Source organism: Oryx dammah, unplaced genomic scaffold (genome assembly GCF_014754425.2).
Source record: "Oryx dammah isolate SB20612 unplaced genomic scaffold, SCBI_Odam_1.1 HiC_scaffold_2, whole genome shotgun sequence".
NCBI lineage: Eukaryota > Metazoa > Chordata > Mammalia > Artiodactyla > Bovidae > Oryx > Oryx dammah.
The window spans coordinates 32,170,656-32,187,383 of record NW_024070186.1 but is presented as its reverse complement, the minus strand read 5'-3'; the positions used below and the strand labels follow the sequence as shown (position 1 = coordinate 32,187,383).

General features: G+C 41.3%; 1 protein-coding gene across 1 annotated transcript in view; it reads left to right on the top strand.

Annotated features, from left to right (window-relative positions):
- SLC9A9 (solute carrier family 9 member A9) overlaps positions 1-16,728 on the top strand; it is a 640,928-nt gene that overhangs the window by 32,929 nt on the left and 591,271 nt on the right. The gene's annotated exons all lie outside the window — the stretch shown is intronic.

Below are 16,728 nucleotides of genomic sequence, written 5' to 3'. Positions count from 1 at the left end.
GGCCATTTTATTCCCAAGCATCTGTCACAGATTTCTCCTCAGAGTGAAGTACCAGGGCTCTGTGACGGTTGTTTTGCTACTCAGACAGTTGAATTGTTGGCAGTCTTTTTTGGTTGTTTTTTTTTTTGGTGGTTATTTGTTTACTCATTATTGCGTTATGATTGCTTAACAGTGTTGTGTTGGTTTCTGCTGTACAATGAAGTGAATCGGCTATATGTATACATATAGTCACCTCCCTCTTGAGCCTCCCTTAGCTCCTCCCCCACATCACCCCTCTGGGTCACCGCAGAGCATTGAGCTGAGCTCCCTGTGCTATACAGCAGGATCCCTCTAGCTATCTGTTTTACGCACAATATTGTATATGTGTCAATCCCCATCTCCCAGTTTATACCCCAGTCTCAACCCTCCATGTCCACTCATCTGTTCTCTGCATCTGTGTCTCTATTGCTGCCCTGCAGATGGGTTCCTCTGTACCATTTTTGTCTAGATCCCATATATATGTGCTAATATATGATATTTTTCTCTTTTCTGACTTACATCAGTCTGTATGACAGACTCTAGGTCCATCCATGTCTCTACAAATGACCCGATTTCATTCCTTTTAGATGGTGGCCTTATCTCCAAATAATTGATCAAGGTTAGAGGGAAAGGGAGACAAGGAGCTGGGCACAGGAGAGACAAACAGAGAAGGAGGGAAAAAGGAACGGAGAAAAAGAGATTTCTCGTGAAGACTTATAGTATGAGTACATACAACTTAAAATGGATCTTTCAGTTCCTTTCCTGTTTGCTTTATTCCTTCTAAAACATTAAACTTAGGCAAGACTGCACATTTATCACTGCTGGTCTCTCACGAGTAATTATATAAGGTTCCATCCAACTGCGTTTCCTGGTCCTTCTCTAAGGTCGTTAAGAAGCTCCTCATTAGTAGCTTACACAGCCCGAAGGCAGGGTAAACATAAGTGGCACAGAGGGCTGAGAACAATCAGAAGGAGTGAGGACCTTGAAGAAGCTGTGCATTTATCTGGCTTGTCTCCTGATGCTATTTAAGCCTGTCTTGTGTTAGGGGTCTCCCAGCTGCTCCTCTCACATCCATTTTTAGTTACACTAAGTCTCCTACAGACGAACCTCCAATTTGTGAGCTTTCCAAGATGTGTATATGCGTTTGTGTGTCCGATCATGTAAGTTAGTTCACGTGTCTGGTGTACATTGTCACATGGATACACCTCTGCCAGAGATTGTGCTTTTGTATACTTAATAGTACTGTAGAGAGTATAGCAGTACAGTATCTTTATGTCAAGCCCAGGATGTCTGTAAGCAAGTGTAAAAACAGCAGTGACGTATCTGGTACTACTGTGCTTTTTAGGGTACTATACTGTAAGATTAAAAATGTTTGATCTTTTGTGCTTGTTTGTTTACATTATTTGGGTGAATAGTATAATAAATCTATTACGGTACAGTACTATATAGCTGGCTGTGGTAGCTGGGTATGTAAGTGCTGTGTGCTCAGTCATATCTGACTCCTTGCGACCTCATGGACCGTAGCCCACCAGGCTCCTCTGTCCATGGGATTCTCCAGGCAAGAATACTGGAGTGGGTTTCCATTTCCTTCTCCAGTTAGTTGGGTACCTAAGTAACTTTATATACTTATGAACATGCTCTCAGAACAGGACTCAATTATATGTAGGTGACTTACTGTATAAGGCTAACTGGACATGGTCTGATTTACAGAGTTCTGCCTCAGGTGGAGGTGTGTTGAATGAGGATGTCTCACAAATTCAGTTTCTTTTACTGTTGTTGTTATTTGTTTGTGTCATATGGCATACAGGGTCTTAGTTCCCCGACCAGGGACCAAAGCTGCGCCCCCTGCAGTGAAAGCAGTACTAATCACTGGACCACCAGGGAACTCCCCTCTACACCATGCTTTCTGACTATTGAGCTCCTAGAGGACTCAGAGGTAGAGTTTAGTGAGCAGGATGGTTAAGTGAGCTTGAGATCAATATCTTATGAATGGAAGAGGAAGGAAACCAGAGGACAAGTTAAGCTATGATGCAGGCTTGACAATTTTTTCTAACTCCTTGGCAAGTTCTGAAGTTAGAATGGCTCTTAAGAGTCCTCTGCCATTGGACTGAGATGACCTGGACTCTAAAACACCAAATCATTTTGTCTTTGGATGTGGGCCTCTCTGGAAAGGGACTTTGTATGAGGCGGTTCTTTTCAGTCTTACCAATCTCTGAAGGGACTGACATTCTAAGCAGCAGAGGTGACAAGGCCTTCATTGGAGGAAAAGCCCAATATCTTAACACATTGTAACCCTAACAGGGGAGGAAAATCTTTCTTTCTACCTGTCTAGGTTTTTGCCTTAGGGCCCTTGTAACAAAAGACAGATTAACAAGAGAAAGACACACGGAAGTTTATTTCATATAGGCCTGAGAGAAATCTAGAGAATGAGCAATCCAAAGAGATGGCTTAGAATTCAGGCTTCAATACCATCCTCAGCTAAGATAAAGAAAAGTGTATAGGGGAGGCAAGTTTTAGGAAGGTGACTTGGAAATGTCTGGTGAACAAGGGTAAAACTGTTGTGCAGATTTAAGTCTGTGCCTTTTTTATTGATAAATTTTGTATGATTTAGACTTATCTTTCTCTTCCTGGTATCAAGCAAGAGACACCCTTACAAATGGAGGTTTCCTGTATGTAAATTTCCCTCGCTGTTGTTGTTGTCCAGTTGTATCCAACTGTTTGCAACCCCATGGACTGCAGCATACCAGGCCTCCCTGTCCCCCACCATCTCCCAGAGTTTGCCCAAGTTCATGTTCATTGCATTGGTGATGCTGTCCAGCCATCACATCCTCTGACGCCCTCTTCTCCTTCTGCCCGCGATCTTCTCCAGCATCAGGGTCTCATCCAATGAGCCATCTGTTTACATCAGATGACCAAAATCCTGGAGCTTCAACTTCAGCATCAGTCTGTCAGGCAAGTGTATCCTCCTCAGTTCTGTCTCATCTCAACAAAGATTTGGAGTGATGGACATTAAAGCCCTCGGTGTGTCACAGCTCTCGGGTCTTGGACAGACCATGTTATAGCTCTCAGGTCTCGAACAGACAAATCAGTGTTACAACTCTGTGTTACAGCTCTATTTTATTTAGAAAATAGCAGGAAAATCCATCCTTGAGGCGTGAGGGCATGTTGACCCAAAGACGTGAAGAGAAGAGAGCCCCAGCGTGCCTGAGAGAAAGACCCCCGGCCCTTTGGCTCCTCTTTTTATATGTTTTTTTCTCCCCCTGGGCCTGCCCTATGTAAATCGGGCTAGCCAGGAGTGTTTGTTCTACCTGAGGTCCTCACTCCGGTCCTCGGACCTTCCTTTGTTCTGTTTTCGCAGGCTTTTCTCTTCCTTGTCTTTTAGCCACCGCCATTCTGGACTCCTGTTTCCTATTCTAACTACCTAACAAGTCCTTCTAGTGAATATTCAGGGTTAATCTCCTTTATAATTGACTGGTTTGGTCTCCTTGCAGTCCAAGGGACTTTCAGGAGTCTTCTTGTGCACCGCAGTTCCAAGGCATCAGTTCTTTGGCATTCTGCTTCTTTACAGTCCAGCTCTCACCACTGTACGTGACCACTGGAGAGACCATAGCCTTGACTCTACCAACCTTTGTCAGCAGGGCAATGTCTCTGCTTTTCAACACACTGTCCAGGTTTGTCATCGCTTTCCTTGCAAGAAGTGATCATCTTCTGATTTCGTGGTTGCAGTCACCGTCCGCAGTGATTTTGGAGCCCAAGAAGAGGAAATCTGCCACTGTTCCACCTTTTCCCCTTCTATTTGCCATGCAATAATGGGGCTAGATGCCATGATCTTAGTTTAGTCTTAAGCCGGCTCTTTCACTTTCCTCCTTCACCTTACAAAAGGGTAATTTCTGGTCTGCTTTCAGAGCATCTCCTTTGTCCACTCTTTCTCAAAATAATCAGTTCAAAATAATTCTATGTCTAAAAGGCAAGTTTTTTGGGGGAAGTTATGTAATAGGTTCTGGTCTCCTATACCTTCCATAGTGTGAGAAGCTTTATATATTTACGTAGGTCATGTGCTCAAGAAGAGTACCCAAATGATGAGTTAACACACAGCTGAAGTAAAAGAACGCAGTGGAGTACTAAACAGGCTTGTCTGTTCTCTGAGAACTGATTATTTATTTAATATCCAGAATCTTACAAGCCAGTTGATCAAACATTGGCAGCTTGAAATGGGTCTTGGTGGGAGTATTTAGAAACCGTCAACTGCTGCAAATCCAGGCTTTTAGGCTTTTTTCTCTCTCCAGAGAGATGATTTACTAGCATACCACTGCATATATGCCTACTCTTTGCATTTTTAGGAGAACTGGAAATATCCACACACATCATGTTTCATCTCACAAAAAAGTTTTTTCTCACATGAGGCTTGTCTTAAAATTCCACTGTTAGAGATTCCTATCTTCAGCTTGAACTAACTGCTTCTAGGGTGATACAGAGAAAAGCATAAGGATTTTGTCTTAGTCCTTTTTGTCACCTGTAACAAAAATACCATATCCTGAGTGACTTAAACAACAAACATTTATTTCTCAGTTTTAGAAGCTGGAAAGTTCAAGATCAAGTCATCAGCATATTTGGAGTCTGGTGGGAGCTAACTTCCTGATTCACAGATGGCTGTCTTCCTGCTGTGTCCTTACGTGGCAGGAAGAATGAGAGCCCTCTCAGTTTTCTTTTATAAGGACATTAATCCCCTGTATGAGAGTTCTATCCTCATGACCTAATCACCTCCCAAAGGCCCCACCTCCTAAGACCATCATCTTAGGGGATAGATTTCAACATATGAATTTTGACAAGACGCAAATATTCCATCCATTGCAATTTTGCAATTACACCTTGGGCTGAATCCTATCTCTGCCACTTCTAGCACTGAGACCTTGGAGAAGTTAACCTCTCATATTTTTCTTTATAAAACAGGGATCGGTCATACTCACTTTACAAAATGAATGAGAAAAAGTTGTTAGAAGTGCTGTAAATATTCCTCTTCTTCCTTAACATCTGCCCTTGGCAAGCATGGATTTCACCCTTGGGACAAAGTTTGAAGTAGTTATGTTGAAGGAAGTTTGGTATTGTTTTTTAATGCATCATTTTTAAGGTGAAAGCACTGTTTGAAAAACACATCATTTTAATTTTAAATCAAGCTGTTTGGTATCTATTTTCTGCTGATTTCAGCTCATCCCCTCTACTTCCCCCAAATCCCCTCAAAGCATGCCTGCTGTGACTGGTCCTTGCTGATTCAGCCCTTCCCTGTCCAGCTTCCCCAAGCCAGTTGCTCCCTGCTGAGGCCTTATGATGGGGAAGCTGCATGCACAATTCAAAGCTAAGGACCGAAAAAGATAATGGAAACTCAGAAAATTGTAAGGCAAAAAGAAACTGTGGGACTGTGATATTTCTATATATAACGAAGGTCAGAAAGCAGTTTCTTTTGCTTTATAATATTAAGATTGGCCAAGACGAATATCAATTCCAGATGGAGAGGGAATCATTCTTGATGCACAGGCTTGTCTTTCCTTTTGCAATCCTCATCCAGGTAGTGAGGAATAAATACTCTTGGTGAGATGAAGAACCAAGCCCTTCTCATATCCACCTGTTATTTTTTCTTCCCTTACTGATATGAAGCCAGGAAGTCCCCTTGTCATGTTAATACCACTGCTAGTGGGGGTGATGGGAGGTGGGCAACTCAAAGCAATATTATAAACATTAGTCGCTCAGTTGTGTCCGACTTTTTGCCACCCCATGGACTGTAGCCCGCCAGGCTCCTCTGTCCATGGGATTCTCTAGGCAAAAATACTAGAGTGGGTTGCCATTTCCTCCTCCAGGGGACCTTCCCAACTGTACATAAAGGAGACTTCATTAATGTGCATTAGAGGATACCCCAGGTTAACTGTCATAGAAAACTGTCTCTTGAGCCTTTAAATTCTATACCAATTCTCACAGCAAAGGGCAGGCCTATAGGGCACCAGCAGCCAATCCAAGCTATGTATAAGGAAATAAAGGCCAGGAGTCTGTCTAGAGTTAGCAATAGAAAACCATATCATTTGAGTTTTCAAGCTATAACTCTTGTGTGTGAATGAGGGGCGTGAGTATTAATTAAGTCAGGACAACAGCTACTACCTGGGACTGTTCTGGTTAAGCTGGAAGGTATAGTTACCTTAGTGAAGTCGCTCAGTCATGTCCGATTCTTTGCAACCCCATGGACAGTAAACTACCAGGCTCCGCAGTCCATGGGATTTTCCAGGCAAGAATACTGGAGTGGGCTGCCATTTCCTTCTCCAGGGGATCTTCCCAACCCAGGGATCGAACCCAGGTCTCCTGCATTGTAGACAGACGCTTTACCGTCTGAGCCAGGGTCACAAAGGTAACAGAGGTAAGTTCATGTGTCAAGAATCTTGTTCAGAAACATAGGAGACTCTGACCATTGGTGTCTAGATGCTGTAGCAATGATTTGGAACATGTAGGTGGTCTTTATGTATTTGCAGCTAATGAGGACACATCCAGTAGTGGAGTGGGTAACCTGAACCCACAGGTGGGTGGAAGATGGACTATTTTAGTTAAGAAGCTAGTCCCTGGAGCCATATTACTTGGTTCGGGTGCTCCTTACCAGCTAAGTGATATTGGGTAAGATGGTTGGTTTCTCTGTGCTTCAATTATCTGTTTGTAAAATAGGATATTCCTAACTACTTGGTAGAATAATTGTGAGTTGCAAATGAGGAAAACTTGTAAAGCACTTAGAATAGTGCCTAGCTCATAGTAAGTATTCAAAGTATACTGTTAGTTTTATCATTATTGTTATCAACAAAACAATGGATTCACAATTAGAAGCTAAGACATGAGTACAAGTCTTGATACTTACAAGATTTGTAACTGTAAAAGTCACATAACTCTGAGCCTTGATTTCACCTCCATAAAAGTAGGATGTTCACAGTACTTACCTCAAACAGTTGTTGCAAAGAAAATATGAGAGTCTATGTATGAAGGTGCTTTTTTTTTTTTTTTGAAGGTGCTTTTAAAAAAAAAAATTATTACTTACTGTTATGATTAAGTGACAAGTGGTAATAGCAGTCTATTAGTGAGGAAGACAGACCCTGAACTTCAGCCCTGCTTAAATTACAATAAATATGCATTCCCTCTTCAAAGATTGTTGTTATTTCCATTTTAGTCTCACCATTTTTCCATGAGGTGAACAGGTATCACCCCCATGTTTCAGAAACTGAGGCTCTGAAAACTCATGTGACTTGGTCATGATTGATCTGTGGCAGAACTGGTCTTAGGACAAGGTCTTCTAATTCTGAGTTCAGTGTACTTTCCACAACTCCATGCTTCCAAGCTAAATACTTAGAATTATATAAATGTTCTATTCTAAATTCTTAAGTTTGCCTGGGTTTGAGACATTACCTGGGCTTCCCAGGTAGCACTAGTAGTAAAGAATCCACCTGCCATAAGAGATACGGATTTGATCCCTGGGTTGGGAAGATTCCTTGGCAACCCACTGCAGTATTCTTGCCTGGAAAATCCAACGAACAGGGAAGCCTGGCGGGCTATAGTCCATAGGGTCACACAGAGTTGGACAGGACTAAAGTGACTTAGCATGCATGCATACACATAGACATTATCTACCTCCAATGAAATAGCAATGTTTATATCTGTCATTTTTGCATGTATAAATTTCACAATAGTGTATTTCTAACTTCTGGAATTTCAACTACTTGAAAAGTTGTCATGGTTTTGTGGTATGATAGTCTCACAATTTCTCAGTGATATTAATGATTCATGATTATCATTACAAGGAAAAATATTTACATTCATTTTACATATTTTCCTTATGTGATTTAAATCAGGTGGTCTCTAAAACTTTGTAACTTGCTTTATTTATATTCAAACTCTAACCTTTCCTCAGGCTTTTAAAAATTTAGGGTAGACAGCCAATTATAAAACTTTAGGAGAAAATGTATTTATGACATCAGGATAAGGAAAGATTTTTTAAAGAAGTTACCAAAAGCTGAATCACAGTGAAAAATGGAATAAATTTTACTACATTAAAATGAAAAGCAATGGCATGAAAAAGGCACCAGTGACAAAGTTAAAAAAATGTTAAAAGGTTTAAGAAGGTAAGAGAATAGCAGAATATGTTTGAAATGTAAATAACCAAAACTGGATAGTAACTGTATTGTATGAAGAATTAATAAACAAGAAAAAGTCATACTGGGTAAAAGATATGATCCAAAAACTCATTAAAGAGATATCACAAAAGACCAAAAAACATACAAAATATACTTATTTCATTAGTAGTGGGAAATGCAAAGAAAACAGTAATATTAAGCAGCCCTGATTGGTAAAAATTGGAAATTTATTAATACTAAGCATTGGTTAGAATGTGGGAAAATGCTCCTATACTCTTCTATGGAGTGTAAATTGGTGTGACCACTTTAAAGTAACTTCAGTCTAGTAAAGTTGAAGATTCAGCATCCAGCAATTCTACCTTTAGTATCTTCCACTTCTAGAGAACTTCACACATATTATATGCAAAGGCTTAAGTGCAGGAATATCTACTGCATTATTTCTAGTCATAGTAAAAAATAGGAAACAACCTAATTGCCCTGATTCTCTTGTTAGAGAAGGGAAAAAACAATCATGATATATTCATCCTACAGAAGGCTATACTGCAGTTTCAGCACATGGACAAGATCCACTTGTATTAATATAGGTAAGTTGTTAAAAAAAATTCTAAATGTAAAAAGCAGGATATAAAAGGTTGGTGTTGTGTGTTTAGTCACTTTAAGCCACGTCCAACTCTTTTGTGACCCCTTAGACTGTAGCTCACCAGGCTCCCCTGTCCATGGGATTTCCCAGGCAAGAATACTGGAGTGGGATGCACATTTCCTTCTCCAGGGATCTTCCTGACCCAGGGATACAACCTACACTTCCTGCATTGCAGGCAGATTCTTTACCACTAAACCACCAAAGAATACCATATAAAAGGCTATTTATAGCTAAATTTCTGTAAAACTTAAAGATGCACAAATAATAGTAATCATTGCTGTGGATACCTGTAAATGAAGTATAAGAACACAGTCATGGAAGAAAAGAACACTCTCTAACTTCAGGGTATTGGTCACTTCTGGGGAAGGGGGAAAGGAGGGTCTTTAACTCTGACATATCATTTGAAACTTGTTTAAAGCAAAGTTAAGAACATACTATAATAAAAAGAGGAAGAGCTCTGGTCTAGAATTTTTAAGTTCAGTGGTGCCTCTGAGTGAAACCTTGACATTTCACATGTTCCTTGAACTTTCTAGGGGACAATATTAGGTCAGGGTCTGCTTCAAATAAAGCAGAGGAATGCTTCATTCAAAGAAAATCTGAAAACCCTTCTCAATGTGTAAAACAAATGAAATCAAAATTGCTCAGGCGGAACCGGAGGGCAGAGCCAAGGTGGAGACCAGCACTCTTGTTCCCACATCCCATCACCACCACTGCCTCTGCAGGGCCCAGGAATTAACAGAGATCAGTTTGCAGACGGACACAACTGAGCGACTGAAATGAACTGAACTGAACTGAAGACAGGTGACCTCTCAGGCAGCTTCTCCCTCTGACTGCCTGTGGCACTATGTATTTCTTAATAAACAGCCTGCATGAGGTAGAGCCTGTTTCACTGAGGAGTCCCTGCCACATAAAAGGGCCCAGCAGGAAACCATCTGACGGAACAGAAGAATGCTTTTCACTGTGAATAACTATCCCCTAAGTCCATTCTGAAGGAGATCAGCCCTGGGATTTCTTTGGAAGGAATGATGCTAAAGCTGAAACTCCAGTACTTTGGCCACCTCATGCGAAGAGTTGACTCTTTGCAAAAGACTCTGATGCTGGGAGGCATTGGGGGCAGGAGGAGAAGGGAACGACAGAGGATGAGATGGCTGGATGGCATCACGGACTCGATGGACATGAGTCTGAGTGAACTCCAGGAGTTGGTGTTGGACAGGGAGGCCTGGCATGCTGCGATTCATGGGGTCGCAAAGAGTCGGACACAACTGAGCAACTGAACTGAACTGAACTGAACCTGGCTGCTCCACACATTTGGAGTTTGAGAGGAAGATTTCTTTCCATATTTTTTTTTAATTAATTCATTATCTTTTTGCTGCTTATCTTGCTTCCTTGGGGCTTCCCTGGTTGCTCAAACTTCTGCAATGCAGGAGACCCAGTTCAATCCCTGGGTTGGGAAGATCCCCTGAAGAAGGGAATGGCTACCCACTAGTATTCTTGTCTGGAGAATTCTATGGACAGAGGAGCCTGGTTCAGGCCTCAATCCATAGCATCTCAAAGAGTCAGATACAACTGAGTGACTAGCACACACACGCGCACACACACATACACACACCCCGCACTTCCTTACCTCCCTAAACTTAAGCCTTCACCATTCTTTGTCCTGATCTGCTCCCCTGCTTCCTTCTTTCTTAGCCTTTATCCTTGTGTTTTTCCTTCATCTCATCCTAGAGCCAGTTATTGGACTCCTGAAAGTGCTTGACACTCAACCTCCCAAATGAAGGTTCTAAACCCACTGCTTCTACATTCCCATCACTCACTTTGTCCTTTACTCCCTGTATCCATTTCTTGATTGGAATCAATTGAAAAAGATTGACAACCACTTCCTAATTATGAAATTCAAAGGATTCTCCTCAGTTCTTGAAATTCTTTTCTTTGTCATTGATATTGGGCTGAAGAGTCAGTGGCTCCTTGGTTATCCCTCCCCTCAGTCAACCAGATGCAGAAACACAGGTTCACTTTTGATTTTCTATTTTTGTTCTTTTCAGTTGATCAGTTGTGTCTGACTCTTTTGTGACCTCATGGACTGTAGCCCTCCAGACTCCTCTCTCCATGGGATTTTCCAGGCAGGAACACTGAAGTGGGTTGCCATTTCCTTCTCCAGGGGATCTTCCTGACCTAGGGATTGAACCCACATCTGCATTGCAGGCAGATTCTTTACTGCTAAACCACCAGGGAAGCCCCTTTCTATTTTTGCTTCTCTGTTTATTGAGTTTCAGGTAAGTAAAAAATAATGGAAAAAGCATATCCCAAACAGTGCTAAGAAACTATTTTGAAAAATTATTGCTTAAATGGTGATGGACAGGGAGGCCTGGCGTGCTGCAATTCATGGGGTCACAAAGAGTTGGACACGACTGAGTGACTGAACTGAACTGAAGCTCCCATTAAACTGGGTGTATTTTTACTTGCCAAGTCTGACAGTCTTGTCCAGGGAACAGCACCTCCTTCTTATACCACACTTCTCCTTAGTTTTCTGTGGCCCTGGCCCTCATCCTGCTTGTCTCATGATTGCTCACTCACTGTCCTTTCCCATGATAGTACCACCTCTTCCCACCCCAAGGTGTGTTCTTGATTTTCTTCTCTTTCCTATAGTACTTACTCCTTCAAAGATCCCGCCTGTACTTGACAAATCCTTTCCTCTCTGCTGATGATTTTGAGTCATTTCTCCTTGGCCCACCTGTCCCCAAGCATGTATTTCCAAGCGTTTCACAGACACCTCAGACTCAGGGAACCAAGACTCAATTAGTCCTGAGCTTTTCTGACTCCTCTTACCTCTGCCAAATCAGCTCCTCTTCAATCATTTTTTATTCAGCCATACTCCTAAGTGCAAAAATATGGGTTCCTTCTGGTTTTTTTTTTTTTTTTTTAATTGCCTCTCTATTTTACCTGCAAGCTCTGCTGCTCCTCCTTGCCATATGCCTGGCTTATTCTCAGTAAATATTGTTGAATGAATGGATGTCTTCTGGGTTTGTTTCTTTCTTTCCATTCTGTGATAACCACCTTCATTCACATTGTTGTTACATTGTGCTCATTCTGGCAACTGTGGCTTGATAATGGTTTCCCTTCATCCAGGCCAATACTGAGGGCCCTTCAAACCAATCTACCTGAGACATCTTTTTTTGGGGTGAATTACTTCAATTTATTTTTTGATTAGGTAATGCATTCATGTGGCTGACATTCAAAAGGCACAAAAGGGTATGTTGAAATCTTAAAGAAGTTGTTCAGTATCATCTCTTTTGCCCATCTGAGTTTTTAGTTGATAGTATTTATTAAAATTTTTGTTGTTGCTGAGATAGAGTTGCCCATCTGATTTTATAACTAATTGAGACATAGATACAGCAATGCAAAAGATGGAGATCAAAAGCTAGGTAAAATAATGAGGCTCAGTTTGTAAGCTGGCTTGCTCATCTTTAGCCCCAGAATTAGACTTATCAAACCAGCCACAGATCCAGCTGGACAGAAAGCCTTCCCTATGTTTGGGAGGAGCTAGGGGCATCCACTTTGAGCAAACAGGCTGATTTCAACACGGAGAGAGAGGAGGCTGAAATGCACACTCTCAATTTCTTTTCTCCGACTTAGATTGGTCACTCTCTGTGTCCTGGGGAGGATGAGTGAAAGATGAAATGAGGGCCAGGAGATGTGAATCCTGCACAGTGCTCCCCAGCTGATGTGCTAATGAATTACAGCTGCTCCACAGGCTTTAAATCCTTCATCCTTGGGCTGAGGATGGTCAGAGTCCCAGTCTCATCCTTTTAGCCCTGAATTGTCTTACCAGGACCCTAATTTCCCCCCAGTTTCCTCCACTGACCAAATATAATCACTTTCTGTGTGTATGTAATGATGGCAAAAATCCTGGATGCACTGCGCTAAGCAGCAGTCATCTCTGTATCTCTAGATAAAAGCCAGGGCAAAGAGAGTCATCCTTCACTAAGTAAATGCAAAAAAGCCTTCTCCAAGCCACCCCCCTTCCTGCCACCAAGTTCTAATCCCTGGTCTCCCCAGAGGCAACTGATTGTATATATATAACATGGTAACAATGGTGATTTAGTCACTAAGTTGCATTTGACTCTTGTGACCCCATGGACTATATAGCCCAATAGGCTCCTGTGTCTGTGGAATTCTCCAGGCAAGATTACTAGAGTGGGTTGCCATTCATTCTCTGGGGGATCTTTCTGACCCAGGGATCGAACCCAGGTCTCCTGCATTGCCCATGAATTCTTTACCATCTGAGTCACCAGGGAAGCCCCATATATAACATATATGATGGTATATATACAATTTACAATATGTACAATTTACAATAGTATGTGTATGCACACACACACTTATATAATATGCAAGTAAATATTCTACACTTCCTCCTTTTCCACACAAATCTTGGAACAGGCCAAATACTTTAACAGACTACCCCCAAATCTCAATGTGAGGTGAAGTGAAAGTCACTCAGTCATGTCCGACTCTTTGCAACCCCATGGACTATACAGTCTATGAAATTCTCCAGGCTAGAATACTGGAGTGGGTAGCCTTTCCCTTCTCCTGGGGATCTTCCGAACCCAGGGATCGAATCCAGGTCTCCCACATTGCAGGCAAATTCTTTACCAGCTGAGACACAAGAAAGCCCAAGAATACTGGAGTGGGTAGCCTATCCCTTCTCCAGTGGATCTTCCCAACCCAGGAATCAAACCCAGTGTCTCCTGCATTGCAGGCAGATTCTTTACCAACTGAGCTATCAGGGAAGCCCAAATCTCAACAACTTAGTACACTAAAGTTTATTTATTGCTTGTGTTCAAATCCACTGTGGCCTTTGCAGTCTTCTCCAGGGGCCAGTAATCATTCCCAGCTTCCTTTAATCTAATGGCTCTGCCACTCCCTAGTAATTGGGACCTCTGCCAAATGTTACGTGGGAACTAACAATGGCAGAAAGACAGAGAACATAGGAGATCTAGGGGATTTTAGAGACCAGGATTGGAAATTACTTATATTACTGTTATCCATATTCAACTTGTCAGACCTTTGTCATATGTCACACGTGATGACAAGGAAATGTAGTCTAGGTATCTGGCGAGGACAGAAAAGAAAAGGAGTATGGTGAGGACACAGCAAGTTTTATTACACATGCCAGATGGACTGTTTTACACCTTGCTGTTTTAGCTTCACAACAAATTTTAGAAAGCAGCCATATCAGTTCCTAGACAGTTTCCTCAGCCTTTCTAACAGTTGCATAGTATTCAGTTTTACAGATTGTAGTTGACCTTTGAACAACACAGGTTTGAACTGTGTGAGTCCACTTATGAGCAGATTTTTTTCGATAGCAAATACCACAGTCCTACATGATCCACAGTTGGGGGAATCTGCAGAGGCAGAACCATAGATAAGTAGGAATTGCAGAAAGAGAAGAATCTTGTATACAGAGGGCCAACTGTGAGTTATACCCAGATTTTCGAGCACAGGGAGTCGGCACTCCCCTACCTTGATCAAGGGTCAGCTGTATACTGTGATTTATTTCGCCAGTCTGTGCTCAGTCATCCTCAATGTTTTTTTTTTTTTTTTTTCCCATTCATTCATCTGCAATGAATACTCTCATCCTTATGTCATTCCACACATGTGCAAGCATATCTGCAGGATAAATTCTCAAATTAGGTGTTGCTGAATCAAATAGTATGGATATTTGACATTTTGATAGCTGCTGCTAAATTACCATACTAAAAAGTTACACAAATTTGTACTCTCCATAGCCATTTTATTGTTTAATCCTGCTGGGTAAAACATTTCTACTTTTCTCCGTGTTTGAATGAATATTTCTGTGTCTTGGGCCTCCGATCCTCAATCCATTGCATCAACAGTTTCTTTCATTTCAATTCAGGTACAGTGACCATTTCTTGAGAAACAATCAGTGTTGGGTACCAAGTAGACCCCTTTACATCTCTTACATCTAATCATGAAAAGCAAGTCTAAGAAGTAGGCAAATTACAAATGAGGAAACTGAGGCTCGGAGAGATTAAGTAAGTAGACTAAGCTCCTCTAATTTGTAGGTGGTATATTTTCATTATATATTCTGAAATTATTCATCTTTTACCCCCTCTGGTACTTCTCACACCAAAGCATAACCTAGGGCAGAGGAAAGGAAACATTCATTCTTATGTTGTCTAGAGCTGCCTTCCCTGAGCAAGCTTTCTTTGAAGTCTTTTATATATATTAAAAATGCATGCAGGTTTTGATTTTCACTTCCAAATATATCTGCATGCTTAAAATATTCAAAATATTTCAAACTACTCGCTCTTAAGTATAACTGAAACTTCAGGAAGCTGCCACTTTCCCCGGTGGCTTGGTGAACCCTGGCCCAGTGCTCCCCGGGCAGACAAAGGAGCATGGTTTTGTATGTTGGTGCCCCATGGAGAGGCTTCTATTCATCCTTCAAAACCCAGCTCATGTGCTGCTTCAAGATCAAGGCTCCCTGCAGGGTCAGCAAGCCCAGAGTGCTATCTGTCTTCTAAAGAACTCTGGATTGCAGCAAAGAAGGGGCTCAGTAGATTTCTAATGAACAAATCATTGCAGATAAGCAAACACATTATTGTGTTAACGACTTTTATTTTTCCAAAGGAGTTGGGAATTGCCAAAATAATGAAGCCTATTTCTGAGTGCCAACCTCTCTTAAACACTCCTAAATCTTGGTTTAAGCAATTATATTAGCCCGGTTCTCAACTGAAAATCACACATTTAGTTTGCCCCTGCATACACACCCTGTTCCCAGTGATATCCCTGTCACATTGATTGACACCAGGCATGCCTTTCATTTCTTCTCCTGTCTCTGGAAAAAGGGCATAATTGCATCTGCCAGCTACCACACAGGAATGCTGTCAGAGTTGATGAAACAATGTTTTTAAAAGGCCTCTTTGGAAGTAATATGCCACATAAATCCCAGTCCCCCATTAAAGTGGTTATTTTAGTGCTTATTTAGTTAGTAGTTGCATCGAATACATACTTTTTCCCGGGTAATTCATATTGAGTCACTGGATGCCTTAATACTTAGGCCCAAACAGAATTTTGTATCTGTAACCTTCTGATGAACTTGAGAGCTGAACTTGGTAGCTTTCCTTTCTACTCTTGGAAGTTTTCAAGTTGATTATTTCTCTGAAAGTAAGTCTGGGCCATTCCTAGCCAAACACTAGTGCATATCAGAGATAATAAATAAAACTACTATATCCTTGTAATAGTTGAACATATTGGTATTTTTCTGTCTCATACTATCTGGTATTTTAAGAATTGAATCCCAATATTTTAAAATCTCAGTTTTCATGAAGCATTCATAATTCTACCATTTGAGCTGCAGGTCTGTTGCTCCAGATTAATCATTCCTTATGTAGGGTGATAAACCATCTAAAAACTGAATGGTGTGATGTTTTAAATTCTAGTACCTGTCTATAAATATACTGTCCCATAGTTACTAGCCACAGAAAAATAAAGATTTCAGTCCCTCTGTTCCAGTAGTCTCCAGTTCAATTGCTCAATAGATCATATGACCCATGGCTACTCTATTGAGCAGAACAGTAATAGAATACTTCCACCATCACATAAAGTTCCGTTGGATGGTGCTGGTCTCTAAAACTTGTGTTTTAAGACTAGTGTATTTAGCTGAAAGATGTTTAACTTTCTGTCCTTCCAGTTCACACCTGTCTTAGATTTTTTTCCCCCTCATACTATAATGAAAAATTTTAATTGTTTGGGCTTTTAAACTAGTCTCACCTCCAAGGCCATGATTTGAACACAAAGTTTGAGGAAAATGACATGTGGAACCGCCATCTGGAGGCTGGTGCAGTGGCAGATCCAGCCATTTCTGAGAAATTATCTGGGTTTGGAGTTACT